Here is a 14343-nt window from a genome sequence, read left to right on the forward strand (position 1 = left end):
TTAAATGCTCCTTGATTTTTGTTACGGACATGTCAAGAAATAGATGGACTAGGCTTCTTTCTCTTATTTGTCTCTCTAAGTCCATTGCATATTTTCATCTATTATCAATATGTAAGTAGAGTTCACTCAGAAGTGATTTTGCTAGTTCTAATGGTGCTAACCAAAACTTCAGAAGTGTACAGATGACAACTTCTTCAATCTATCATTTCTCATCATTATTCCTAGTCTCATACTTAACATATCTGAATCCTACAAATCCATCGTATTCTTTAAGATTGGCACAAAAGTTTTCAACATTGTGAATGTTTACCTTTTTTCTTTTCATAATCTGGAATTTGTTTGCATCATCAGACTTTGTATCACTCGACTCTTTTGCCAAAATGAGTCTTTGAGTAGATTTCTTGTAAGTCTTGGTTACCTTTGGTGTAGTAACACTCTTTTGCTTCTTACTTGGTGATGTATCTAATGCTTTGGTGTTGGGTCTCTTTGTTGGTGGAGTTGGTAGGGCCTTTGTGATGTCCTGTTTCTTTCTTTTCAAAACTTTACCCTTTGGCAACTTTGTGCTTAATGTTATTGCAGCCTCATGTGCTTCTGATTCCTCTTCAGTAATGGCAAGATTTCCTTTGACAGGTGTAGAGGAGGATTCTTCTCTGAATTTCTCAGATAAAATGTTTATCATCTTTGTAGCTTTTCTTGTAGCCTTAGGTACTACAATGCTCATTTTTACTTTCTCCTTAACCTCTTCATAGGTTCCATACCTTAGTTCGGTTGCATGCCTTGGCAGTGATAAATAGGCATCAATTTGTTGCTGTGTAATATCATAATCAATCTCATAACCCATTGGTTGCAACGATTGAGTCCTCGATTCAATAGCATTTACATAGCAATAATCAGTGTCGACCTCAAAACATTTTTCATCCTTGTATTTTTTGACCAGTTGTGGTGGAATCCTATACCTGTTGTGCATTTTCTCTTGGAATTTTTTAAAGTAATCATCTATGATATCATTAAAGTTATCTCCTAACTTCTTGATGTAGTCATTGATCTGATGGGTGATAGGTCGGTGTAGCTCCCATACTACTTTACCGACTGAGGGAAAGAACTTCTCAAAATAGAAAAACATACATACATGTAGTGAACCAAACTTTAGTGTATTTTCCGAGTTGTTCTTCTTCGGCTTCCTTATTATGTTTAGGATCTCAAACAAGTTCTTTAGTAGCACTTCACATAAGTCTACTTTCATTCCCTTCTTCACTATTTTGTAGGCCAAGTCCACTGCAGTGCATGGTACACTATTTTCCCTTGCAGATTAGAAAAAATAGTAACCAATAACTCTAATTGCAAACTTTAGTTCTGTATCAGTGACATTATTCAGTTTCAGTCCTCGGTAATCAAATTCTACTCCGGTTAGACTGATTAGCTCCTTTTGTGATATCATTTTCTATGCATGAGCATGATCATAGATGGGATACCTGATGATCAGGTGAATGACTTCCTTCGTGATTTTGAACAGTTGCTCTTGTAGCCACATGAAATCATCATGTACTCTGCTCAATACAAACTTAACCCACTAGGGTTTGAACACACGGGGATAGACTAGGGCTTCAGCTAATCCCTTGATTTTGATATGCTCAAATTTGCTATCCAATTTGCCATCAGTGCATAGTTCATCATATGTGTCACTAATCTCTACATGACCGATTTCCTCAACATGGCATTTGGTAAAGAAGCTGACATCTTCCACTAACAAGACTCAATCCGAGATGAGTGAGAATGCATTTTTATCATCCAGTTCTGAGGCAACTTTAGGAGTTAGAGAATATTTCAGCGAGGGCTTCTCCACATTTTGGACAACTATAGGGTCTTGGATCTTGGGTGCCATGGTAGGTTTTGAGTAAGGTTTGACAAATTATCCTTAGGGTTTACAAATGGCTGACTCTTCACACTCGGTAGACAATAGCAATTTGACTAGATCAGAAACCAGCTTAACAGTGTGAATAAATTGATGTAAATACCTCAAAATTTGCTTTGAATGAAGTTTGATCACTTTGATTTGCTCTGCTTTTCTTCTCGAAAACTTGGGTGAATGAAAATGACCACGAAAACACTTTTAAGTACTCAAAAATAACTTATCAAGCTTCGTGCAAGTTAGGGCAAGATATTAAATGCACTCGGTTCACCTTTTACCGATTTACTCCTTTTTCTGTTTTCACCGAGTAACCAACTTTCCTTTATTAACTAACTTGACAAGTTTCCTATATACACTGACTTGACAGGTTTCCTGTATAGTATATAAACTAACTAATTGCATCTTAACTATGCAAATTTTGAATTTTGTACATAATAGAATAGGATCTGTTATGATTTAACTTTTAAAGAATGCAGTCCCTTCATACCTTTTCTTGACTAATTTGAAATAGGTGCACCTAACTCGGTAGGTAAGGTTCTTTCTTCATCAGACATAATTTCTTTCTTTTTCCAAATCATCTTGAATTTTTCTTTTATCTCTTCAGTGTCTCTTCTTGGTTGATCTCTGCAATCTCCAACTAAATGTCTAGCTTTCTGACAATGAAAACATGCCATACCAAGATTTCTCCATGATCTCCAGTTGTTCATTGCAAATCTTATAAAACAGTTGGCACTTATATGTCCATATCTTCCACAACATTCACACCATATCCTTGTATTGTAATCCCATGGTACTGCTGCCTATTATCGGTAAGGATTTGTGTGAGTTCGATAACCTCCAGTGTTTGCTCGGTGTGGATACTTCATGTAGTTCTTTTTCTTAAACCAACACTTCTCAGTACTATGTCCATATCTATTGCAGTTTTTACAAAACCCTTTGAATTTTGCCTTCTGATAGTTGTTAACAGACTTTGTCCTACATTGATTAGGTGTGTGACCATATTTATTGCAATTATAACAATATCCATTGGACTTAGAGATATTCGATTGCTTACCTTTTCTGATTTGGCATATGTTGGCAGTATGACCTTGATTTCCACAGTAGTAGCAAATAGGCTTCTTCCTTTTAATGTTAATCCTATTTCCAACTTGTTTTGATGATTCTCCTCTCTCTACAGTATGAATTCCTTTCTCAGTAGATTCTTTTCCTTTGTAACCAAGTCTTGCATCTTTGTAGGGTCTTCTTGTATTTAGTTGCTCATCCAACATCTTTGATGCTTTATAACTTTTCTCTAATGATTCTTTGGATTTCTTCTCTGTTTCAAGTTCACCAGTCAACCTTGATACTTCAAGTTTCAATGATTGATTTTCATCATTCTTTAGAATTGCTTCATGATGTGCATAACCTAGTTGATCTACCATATTTTGTTGAATACCAGTTAACCTTATGATTTCATCATCCTTATCAGATACTAGAGCTTCAAGTTGTTGTTTCTCTCTTTGTAGATCTCTTTCTTTATCCTTAGCTATCCTTAATGCATCTAGATTTTCAGTCATCTGTGTACTGAAATGTTCATGTTCTCTTTTCATTGCTTTCAGTTGATCAGCCAATACTTTCTTCTTTTCTTTCAATATTCCAATCATTTCTTCAGTCTCTTCAGATATACTGTTCTCAGATGATGTCTCGATTTGTTCCACTAGCTCTTGAGAATCCTGCAAGTCATCAGATAATCTTCTCCTTACTTTCAGAGATTTTTGCATTTGCCTCTGCATGTCTACAATCACTTGATTTGCATTATCAAACTCTTCTTGAAGATGCACAATCCTCCGAGATTGTTTGTAGCCTTCCATTGATAAGATCTTTCTTTTTAGGTAGTTAAACCCTTTTCCAAGATTCAGGCTCTGATACCAATTGTTAGGCCCAATATGGAAAGCTAATGTACTAAGAGGGGAGGGGTGAATCAATACTCCAAAACTTTTCTTTGATAATAACCTTACCGTTATGCATAAATAGAATAGTGTAGTAACATAAAATAAAACTAAAATCAACAGATAACAATCATACATGATTCACTCCATAACACATATATTTTGGTCATGCAGAAACTCTTGATTAGAGAGAAAAACTATGGTGGGGATGGCATCCACAACTTCACTACTGCAATAATAAAGAATGCTCGGTTAGAGCTACATTTAGCTATTTATGATAGCTTACCCTGTTAGGAGTATCAAGATCAGTTAGATCTACCTTACTAAAGGATTTTACAACACTATATAAATGTTGCACCTAGTTAAAGGATTTACAATTTATAGACTTGGTTAGAGTCTTTTACCCTGTTGAAGGTTTCTCTTACAACTTCAAAATATTACAATAGAATCATTACAAATATCTGCATCTTTACATCTGAAATGTTATAGCAAACTTTATGTTCTTAGAATAAAATTACCTAGCTTGTAGCATACCTCGGTAACCCATACTGTAACTCAGTAAACCCTTCTCTTTACTTTGTTCTTTGAATGTTCACTGATAACCTTCTTAGTGACCTCTCTGTGTCTCTGAAATAGTCTTCTTTCATGCATACACACACATATCTCACATCTCTTGTATATCTCTATTTTTCTAACCCTAAAATCATGTTGTATAAATAGATCTCTTACAGTAGTGATCTGATTCATTGCTTCGATCTTACATAAAGATTCCTCGAATAAATAACTAAACAAAATATTTCACTGGTTAGATTGACCTTGTAATCATACACAATCTTCTAGTGCAATTTCCAATGCAAAAATGGTTAGATGTGCCTTGATCTTGTAACATGTTTTCATGTGTATGTCCAGGTTCAATGTATCTGGTAAAATGTTTCACTCAGTGAGTTAACTTTACTACTCAGTAGCCATGAAACATTACTCGGTAAACAACTCGGTGAATACTGTGTTCTATGATTGCTTTCTTCTGTAACCGACTAGACTAGTCATACTGACTTCTCTGTGTGTACCAACTGCATGATTCGATAATACTAACTGACTAAAATATATAGTATGACTTTGGATATGAAACTAATGGCAATTTGATAAGTAGTAACAAATTATGCTTAGGAATTCATTCTTATCCTACTAGAGAGGCTGTCATTTGTTCAAGCTAGGAGAAAGGAACTTTTGCAAAATCGAGATAAAGAAGAGAAGGATTCCCTTAATGAGAGATGTCAGAAGCTGAGTTAGGTTAACATGGTCATGAGGAATGAAATGCAAGCCTTAACCATGAGGATGTCAAAGGAGATTGAAGACTGGAAGAAGAAGGAAGAACAAATTTCTGTATCTCTGAAAGACAAATTTGAAGAATGGTACCCAGTTGGTTCATGAAAATGAGATGTTGAGAACTGATTTAGTACAATTCCTAAGTAATGAACAAGAACTTGAGAGACAAATGATAATTTTGAGACATGATATGACTATTGTAAGTGAGTACAAAACAAAATTCAAGGTTAGTTCTGCACAACTTGATGAGTTATTGAAAAGTCAAACACAGAATGGAGATTCTAGTGGACTTGGATTTGAACAAGGTCAAAGCTCTAGTACTGCAAATGAAGATCAAAATAAGAAGGCACTGGTAAGGTAACTTAATGCTTACAAATTTAATCGTAGATGTTTTATTTGTAATAAATTTGATTACATGGCTAGGCAATGTAGAAATAGAGCAAATCAGAACTATATCTTTTCTCCTGGTCAATGTTCCAAATGCAATAAGTATGGTCATAAGACAAAATATTATAGAATGAATGTTAAATGTTATGAATGTGAAAAATTTGGACATATGGCTAATCAGTGCAGGTCAAGAAATTATACTAGTTTTAGCAAAGCAATTCAAAAGAGCAATGTTATATGTTATGTATGCAATGAGGTTGGACACATAGATAAGTTTTGTAGAAGAAAAAATCCATAGGTTAACAATGAAGGATCAAATGAGAAAGGAAAAGAGAAGGTTAATGAAATCCAGCAAGAGCATATCAAAAAATGGGTCAGGAAGTAAGAAGATCAATCAACAGATGTGAATACTCTAGCTACTCAACCGACAGAGGAGGTAGCTCTTGCACCAACAGGAAGCTCATCCAATAACTAAGATAGATGCCTTAGGGGTAGGAAAAATTCATGACAATACTTCTTATGCCTCGAGAAGAGGTTCTAAAAGATGTTCTAGACATTGGAAATTCTTATCCGACATGGAGATGTTTGATAGAGATCCAGTATCTTTCACCAAAAGTCATTCATATCAATGATGGATTAGGGTTTTTCTTGGAGGTTAAAAGGTTGAATTCACTTCATTTATGGTCACTTTGCATTCAAAGAAATTCAAATTGATTCAGAGCAATTCAGAGCGAGTCTAAGGCAATGTAGTGTGATTGATATCTTCTTGAGCAATTTCACTAGTGATCGGAAGAGTTATTAGGGTTTTCACTAGCAACTACTTCACATGTATTTATCTTTCATCATGGAAGCGGGATCATCCTTTGCACCAATTTTTATTGCAAATCCTATTGTTGTTGAGGTCAAGGACCATCCTAGGCCAATTTTAAAATGATATCTGCATATAGCCACCTTGGATGATTCAGTTGGCACTTTTTCCCATGTCCTAAAAGGAGTTGTATATGTTGAAGATGTTAGAGCATACATTCACTGTCATCTTGAGGATTTGAGAACTAGTGATATTAAGAGCATGTATATGAGTGAGTTAATAGGAGATTCTGGAAAGATTAAGCCTGAGTATCAGCATATTGAGGATCTAGGGTTTACCGACATTTTGGATATTCCCAAATTTAAAGATAAGATTATCAGATATGTTTTAAGCAAAGTGCATGGAGAATTCATCTGGTTGGACAGACCGTATAAGATCTCAAAGGAGGCCATCAAGGCCATCATCATTTTGCTGCAGATTGGGCAGCATCCAAAGAAGAAGGTTTCTAATGATCACGTCAACAAAATCACTGGTGCAATATGAGACAAGCGATCAATGAGGGTTAGCACTATCACCGATAGAGGCATTAGATTCAGAAGCATGATTATTGGTTACAAGGTAACTCAATCAAACCGTCTGAATTCAGTTTCTAGCTCCTACATTTATGCAGCACATAAAAGGATGAGGGAAAATGAGAAGTTAGATCTCTGTGGATGGATGTTAGATGAATTATTAATTAACCTAGGGAAGATAAAAGGAGAGAAGAAGGGAACATTCTGGTATGGAAATATTATTGTATGTTTGATTTTTTTTTCATTAATGAAACTCTCAGTTTTGGGAAGAGACAATGGACATTTGATATCCCGATAGGAAGGCAATTGAAGCAATCTATTGCGAGTTTGGGTAGTCAACGAGATGACAAAGTATGGGGTTACTTTAAGGCATTCCAGAAGGCTATGAATTCTAGGGAGAGGGTTCCAAAGAGAATTTTTGATAAATACTCAATCAAGATATGCTTCATGGTTAAAAAGCATTAAACTTTGATGGAATCTATCAAGCTCCAAAATATATGGATTGAAGAGATGGGTTATGAAGTTGATGCATAGATTCTAGATGCTTATGCACAGTTGTTAATTGATGCACCTATTGATGAAGCTGAGAAATCCTTTGGTACTACTAAATAGAAGAAGCAAGAGGTTGAAACTGAGTTTAACCGAAAGAAGAAGGAGAAGCAGCAGGGCGAGGCAAGTAAATTTGTTGAACAGGTTTCATAGGACATCAAGACATCAATTGATGTTGTTTCAGAAAAAGGAAGGAAGAGGGAAGAACCAAAGATTTTTATTGAAGTTATTCCATCAGAATCTTGATCTGATGATGACACACCCTTAGCATTCAAGAGGGTATTAAGGAAGAAAAATGAAGAGACTAAGGTAGAAGATATGAAGCAACCGGTTAGGAAAGTTACAATTAGGGTACCGAGACAAAAATGAGCTCCTAAAGAAACACCTTCTACCCCATCCGATACTGGAAAAAGAAAGAGATGGATGACATTGATCTGACACTTGTTACCAATAAAGTAGCTATTATTCCACCCAAGAATTGTGTAGAACTAGTTGATGAAATAACTATGGATGGTATGTTGAAGAATGTACAATTTTATTATGAGCATTTAGATGATGATGAATAGAGAGAAGTTGAGGAAGCAGTTTTATTGTATTTGGATATATATAAGAAGCCTTGTTAGAAATTGAAAATCAAATACTAGCACAGTTATATGATAAATTAGATTCTAGAAGATTATCAGCAATTGAGGAGGACAGGTATATAAAATTCAAGAGATATTGTCTACTTGTGAAACTATTACTCCAGAGGAGTTGGACATGACTCTTGAGGTTGCAGATAGGAAAATCTTTCATAGCAAGCACATGATAGTAAGTCTTATGCTAGGTAGGGTTAATGAGATAGTCAACGAGACCCACAAGGCATGGGTTCAATTCGTTATAGCAAACCCTAGTTTTTATACTTCACTGCAAGATAAAATAGATACTGCAGACATCTTGGTTGAAGGGAAAGGGAAAGGTATAATGGGTTACACATCTACAATTTTAAAAAATATTAAGATATTGGATATTGAGCCCCTAGTAGAAACTTGTACAGGCAAATGTTGAGATATTGGCTGAATCAGAGAGTGTAAAGGTTTCAAGTGTACAGGTTACTAATGTTGAGGATAATAGTCCCCCGGATCTGAATGGACAGGTTGAGGTCATAGTTCTTAAGGAGGAACTAATACTACACCAAGTGGCAAAGCCACCAGTCCAAGAGAGGAAGCTATAAAAGTTAATAAACCATCAGAGGAGAAGAAAGGGGAATCCGGCAGGGAATCGGTAGTGAGCCCATCATTGTTGTCAATTGACCCCTCGCAGGTTGAACATAAAAGCATTATCGAGACGAGTTCTACTAAGATCATGATGATGGCTACATAGAAGATGATGAAGGAAGGATCTATGGATAAAGGAGTTATTGATCAGTCTATCACTGTTTTGCATAGACTTGTCCCAAAGTGCAAATTTGACAAATAAGCAAGCCCATCCGGAAAGCTTAAAGTAATCACATAACACATTTCCAAGGACTTTCAATCTTTACAGTAGATATCAAATAGGTAGGCACTGGAGAGGTTTACATAGGCTAAGAGAGAAAAATTTGATCAGATGATTGTGTTAGAGAAGAAGAAGATTTCTGATAAGCTGAAGTTGATTGATAATGCATTAAGGCAGTGTACTAATATTTATAGAGCATGTTGTAACACGGGTTGACTTACAGTAGAGACAGAGAAAAAGGATTAAGGATACTTAGGAGAAGATTGTAGGTATAGTCAATTCTTTTGATGGATCACATTCTTTGACTACATCTATTGACAGTCAGATTTTTCTGTTGGAAGCCCAAGTTTTAGCTCTTGAGAGGGATAAAGATAAAATCATAAGGAGAGACAGAGGTCTTAGAGGATTGGTGAGTCCCTGGTTGGACTCATTAAGTTTACATAAGAAGGAGTGTATCGATTTGGTTGGTAAGCCCACATCGATAGAACTTAAGGATAAAGAGTCATATGCCCATATGCTTAATGGACTTGTATCTATTTCCAGCACACTCAAATCTGGTTGGCATACCTATCTAGAGAAATATATTCCGCTCCAGTAACGTATTTTGGGACATTCATTGTACACTCTTTTCATCCTTCATCTGAGTTTTTGGTATTTTTTTGGGCATTGATGTCAAAGGGGGAGTATATATTAGGATAACTGGTGAACAACTGAGAGAGGGGTGTTGGCATTATAATAGACAAAGGGAGATTGTTGGCATTTCAATAAGGATATTGAGAAGGTTGTTGATGACTATGGATATAACTGATCAAGGATGTTTACTGTCTTAATATTATTATTTTGTCATTGATGTCAAGAAATTGATTTTCTAATTCAGTATGATGTTGCCATATCTTAAGAATTATGATTTGATGAGTATAAAGATGTCGGTAAAAGACACAAACAAAATGTGATGAATAAGGGGAGGAATAAGTTATTCAATGGGCAACTATTACCGAGTTAGACAATGATGAGATCATGATGTTTAGAATGTTTTGATATCATACATATGTTATCGATTGTAAGGTTAATAATATACTATGTTACTGAGAAAAGAACCTAGTCAGTAAACCCTAAGGTTATCGCTATCGGTTAATGAAGGTAGAATGTCTACCGAGTGAAGTTTAGTATTTACTGCATTGCAACCGAGTAGTAATAGAATGCATTGAATGAATAAAAGAATTATTTAATGAAGGAAGCTGATGAGCTAGAACTAATTAAATGATTGGTATGTCGTGCATGAGTTTGTTAATGAATCTATGGAAAAGGAAAATCGGCAGCAAGATCTACAGCGCAGATTGAATCGCAATACCCTAGCACAAGTTCCAAGAAATGTATGCAAGTTCCAAGGCGGGGTAAAATGTTTTCAGATCAAAGGATATATTGAACCTGGTCAAGTGTGAAGATCTGATGGCTATTATTGATCATGGGAAATGTGATCAAGGAGATTAAGTGGTTGGCAAATTGTTTATAAATAAGGAACTGTTGATAAACAATGTATGCGGGCAAGTGTATGCACAGGGATGCTACATAGTGATTACTGAGCACTGAAGCTTGAAGACCTGTCTAAATAATAGAGTATAGAGCCCAAAAAATGGACAAGATAAAGTCCTATGACTATATTGTAGTGAGCAAATAAGAATCTGCTTTAGCATTTTAGATGTGAAGTTGCAGATAGATTTTTATTACTGTTATTTTGTAAAGTGAAAGAAAATCTCTTAACCGAGTGGACTTAACAGTCTTATTTGTAAAACCCTCTAGCAAGGTGACATTCTGATTGAGTGTTTGAAATCCTTTAACAAGGTCACTTCTAACAAGGTGAAGATCCTAACAGATCTGAGGGAAATCCCTTAACTGGGTCACATCTAGCAATGTGTTTGTAATCTTTAACAGGATTTGCTTTTAACCGAGCACACTCTAGAAAAGTATATTTCTTAGTGGGTCCAAAATACCACAGTGGTTTTTCCCTATTTGGGTTTCCATGTTAAATCTAGTGTTATGAGTTTTATGATGTTTATATGCTTTTGAGTTTGCATGTTTATCAGTTTTGGTTATATTACTGAAGTATATATTACCGAGGTTGAATCTATTATTTTTATGGAAGATTAAGGTTGTATGATTCAACACCCCCCCTCTCATCTTATTAGCTTGACATCTGTACTTAACATTAAGTATTAGAACTATCAATTGGTATCAGAGCATTGGACTCCAGAAGAAAAGTTTAAAGGTACTTGAGGAAAAGATCCAAAGATGTATAACAGGGATGCACCGAAGTTGAACAAGTCAAGTTTCTCTACATGGCAGAAAAGGATGAAGTTGCACCTATTAGGAGTTGGAGAATATGTTGTATATTATCTAGAGAATGATTTCATTACACCGAGCACCTATCCATTGACAATGGAAGAGATAAAGGCAAAGCAAGAACATATCCAAGCAATGATTGAAATAACATCTGCATTGACTGACTCAGAATTTAATGATCTAGAAGGCTGCAATGATGCAAAGGCAATGTGGGACAAGCTCATATCTATGTATGGTGGTGATGAACATGTTCAAAGAGAAAAAGTGGATAGTCTTAGAGGACAACTTGAATCTATGAGGATGAATGAAGGTGAGAAAATAACCTAGTACAGTACAAGACTAAAGGAGATTGTAAATCAAATCAAAGGAGCAGGTGGAACTATTGAAGAAAAGGATATAAAAAGTAAGTTGTTAAGAACCCTTCTATCAGCTTATGCAATCCAAGTCTCTGCAATAAATGAATTGAGGTTTGTACCCAATATGCCAGTTTCTTTAGATGCTACTATTGGTAAGCTACATGCATTTGAGTTAAGTAGTTTTGATAACAGTGGGTCATCGGTAAATAAAGTAGAATCTGCATTTAGTTCTTTTCATATTGGTGAATCTGATGATTACATTGATAGAATGAGTAAGTACACTAAAGGAGATCACAGTGGAGCAAGTGAATTATTTTGTAAGAACATGGAGGAAGTACACAAACTATATGAGGAAATCAGAAAGCAAGAAGAGTTTGAAGCTCTATTAGCCAGAAGGTTACCGAGATGCAAAGGTAAGTATAAAGGAAAACTAACTTTGAAATGTTTCAATTGTGATAAGATAGGACATATGACTTCTAACTATCCTGACAAAGAATCTACTAAAAAGAGAGATTACCGAGATGATAGATAGAAAAATAATCATTACAAAGGACACCGAGACTTCATAAGAAGAGATAGAAAGTCATGGTTAATAGCTGATGAGGAATCCAATGATGATAAATCAGATGAAACTGATACAGAGGAAGTAGTTTATGTGGCTATCAAAGATGGATCAGATGAAGAAAGGTATGAAGAAAAAGCCCTAATATCTCACATAAACACTAATGATTCTTGGATCATAGATAGTGGATGCTCACATCATATGACATGAGATAAACACAAGTTTGTTATATTAGAAGATTATGATGGAGGCTATGTTAGATTTGGTAATGATGCACCATGTTCGGTGAAAGGTAAAGGATCTATAACACTTCTTGACAATGCAAGATGCAATGATGTTTATTGGGTTGAAGGTTTGAAATACAAATTGTTGAGTGTAGCACAACTAAACAACACAGGTAACCAAATAGAATTTCAGAAAGGAATTGTCGAAGTTCATGACAAGCATGGAAAGTTAGCTGCTACTGGGACACAAACAAAAGGTAACACATTTCACCTTGACTCAAATCAGAATAAGTGTCTATATGCAAAGATAGATGATACTTGGTTATGGCATAAAAGGTTTTGTCATGTAAATTTTGATAATCTGATCAAAATAAGCAAGAAGCACCAAGTAAGAGGTCTACCGAGTCTTGAAAAACCTGAGAACGCTATGTGTCGAGGATTCCAGATGGGTAAGATGACAAGATCAAGCTTTACAATTAAGTCTTACACTTCTAAGGGAATTTTAGATCTTGTGCATACTGATCTTTGTGGTCCTATGAAAGTTCAAAGTTATTATGGTGATAAATATTTCATATTATTTGTGGATGATTATTCAAGGATGATGTCAGTTATGTTTTTAAAAGAAAAAAATCTTTTCAAATGTTTAAATGGTACAAGGCAAGAGTTGAAAATGAAATAGGAAGACAACTGAAATGTCTTAGATCAGACAAAGGAGGAGAGTTCACATCTGATGAGTTCAACTTATTCTGCAATGATCATGGTATTAAAAAACAAGTCTCTGCACCGAAAACTCCACAACAAAATGGAAAAGCTAAGAGAAGAAACATATCTATTGTGTATTGTGCCAGAACCCCGATGATTGACAAGAAAGTGCCACAAACATTTTGGAGAGAAGCAATAAGCACAGTAGTTTACACCCTTAACTGAGTACAACTGAAGAAAGGAAATTTGAAGACACCATATGAAATCTAGTATGACAAGAAACCTAATGTAAGTTATTTTAAAATCTTTGGAAGTAGATGATATGTACACAAAGATGATATAAATGGAAAGTTTGATCAGAAAAGTGAAGAAGGAACATTTCTTGGTTATTCTTCTAGAAGTAAAGTGTTTAAATGTCTAATCAAATCATCTAACAAAATAGTAGAAAGTGCAAATGTGAAAATTGATGAATTTGCAGAAAGAAATGATGAAGGAAATTCCAAAGAACCAGAAGATTATGATGAATTTGTCTATGTTCAACTGACAAGTCTTACCAAGAGAACTGTTGAAGAAAATGAAGATAATGTCTAGTTACCAGGTGATGAAGAAGATCATACAGAGCCTACCAAGCCTATATTAGCCAAGTATGTCAGAAGACATCATGCATCAAGTCAGATTATAGGAGATAAGGATGATCCAGTGATGACAAGGAACAAACTGAGATAGAACACATGTCTGATATCTGAATTTGAACCGAGAATAGTGAAAGAGGCATTTAACAATAAAGATTGGATAAATGCTATGATCGAAGAGATTGATCAAATCAAGAAGAATGACACATGGACACTGGTCCCAAGACCAAAGGACAAAAATGTAATCGGTACAAAGTGGATTTTCAGAAACAAGCTAAATGAAAAAGGTGAGGTCATTCGAAATAAAGCAAGACTAGTTTGCAAAGGTTATGCCCAAGAAGAGGGAATTGATTATGGTGAGACTTTTGCACCTGTGGCTAGACTTGAAGGAGTAAGAACATTGTTGGCATATGCTGCTTACAAGAGTTTCAAGGTATATCAAATGGATGTCAAATCTGCATTTCTAAATGGTATATTAGAAGAAGTTTTTATTGAACAACCTGAAGGATTTGTTGAAGACAAGAATAAAGATCAGGTATGTAAATTGAACAAAGCTTTATATGGTTTGAAAC

This window comes from Cryptomeria japonica, chromosome 2 (assembly GCF_030272615.1).
Source record: "Cryptomeria japonica chromosome 2, Sugi_1.0, whole genome shotgun sequence".
NCBI lineage: Eukaryota > Viridiplantae > Streptophyta > Pinopsida > Cupressales > Cupressaceae > Cryptomeria > Cryptomeria japonica.